We start from the raw sequence: 1,405 nt of genomic DNA, 5'->3' as shown, positions 1-1,405 counted from the left end.
ATATATGTGTATATATATATATATATATATATATATATATATATATATATATATATATATATATATATATATATATATGTATATGGATATATATATATATATACATATATATATATATATATATATATATATATATATATATATATATATATATATATATATATATATATATATATATATATATATATGTTTATATATATTTCTGTCTCTGTACGTGTCATTCAATCTATTTACCTACATGTCCATATATATATATATATATATATATATATATATATATGGGACAAAAAGACAGTTACGTCGGAGATGAAGCTCAAAGCAAGAGCGGTATTCTTACCTTGAAGTACCCCTTTGAATACGGTATTGTTATCAACTGAGATGATATGCACAAGATGTGGCATCATAAATTCTACAATGAGTTGAGAGTTGGACCCGAAGTGCACCCTCTTTTGTTGACTGCGGCTCCTCTTAACCCCAAAACCAGCAGAGAAAAGATGACCCAAATTATGTTAGAAACCTTCAACACTCCTGCTATGTGTGTCCCTATATGCTTCCGACGTACCACAGGTATTGTTCTTGATTCAGGTGATGGTGTCACCCACACTGTTTCCATCTATGAAGGTTACGCCATGCCTCATGCTATCGTGTGTCTTGATCTTGCTGGTCGTGACTTGACAGATTACCTGATAAAAATCTTAACCGAAATTTGCTACTCTTTCACCGCTACTGCTGAGAGTGAAATTGTCCGTGACATCAAAGAGAAGCTCTGTTATGTTGCACTAGACTTCAAACAGGAAATGCAAACTGCAGCCTCCTTTTCATCTTTGGAAAATAGTTATGAATTACCTGACGGACAAGTCATCACCATCTGCGAATATTCCGTGTATCGTGTCTTTGTCTATATTTCCAGTCCGTTAAGTCTTCGTGTAGTGTTCCGTTTGCTCTGGTTTCGTCTAACTTTTTCTCCTTGTTGTGATCTGTCTGTTCAACGCTTGATGTGTCCACGAAGCGCAACGCACAAACTTTTTGTTTACTTTATTTTAAAAACTATTCCTTAACACTCTTTACCCTTACTCTATCGCTTTCTCCACTCTTAATCTCTCTTTCCGCTCTTACTTGCTTCCCTTGTACCTCTCCCTTCTCTCTGTCGACCTTCTGTTCTCTCTCTTTCTGTCTCTACACTTACTCTATCTTTTTCTGCACTCTTACCCTATCTTATCGCACTTGCATGCCTCCCTTGTACCTTTCTCTTCACTCTCTTTCACACTGTTTCTCCACTCGCGTTGTGCCTTCATTTTTTCTCTCTCTCTGTATCCCATTCTTTCCCTCTCTATATACTTCCTCTTCTCTACCACATGACCGGTGACTGGTGAAGGCGGTATTGTTCCTTTTTGCCCTGACTTTG

At 36.0% G+C, this 1,405-nt stretch overlaps 1 pseudogene; it reads left to right on the top strand.

Annotated features, from left to right (window-relative positions):
• The first annotated feature begins 368 nt into the window (after window positions 1-368).
• LOC106871339 (actin, cytoplasmic pseudogene) lies at window positions 369-1,058 on the top strand (annotated as a pseudogene).
• The last annotated feature ends 347 nt before the right edge of the window (window positions 1,059-1,405 follow it).

The sequence above is a fragment of the Octopus bimaculoides genome, chromosome 2, assembly GCF_046866305.1.
Source record: "Octopus bimaculoides isolate indiv1 chromosome 2, ASM4686630v1, whole genome shotgun sequence".
Lineage (NCBI taxonomy): Eukaryota > Metazoa > Mollusca > Cephalopoda > Octopoda > Octopodidae > Octopus > Octopus bimaculoides.
Note: the sequence above shows the minus strand (reverse complement) of the source record. Positions and strands in the feature narration are given on the sequence as shown.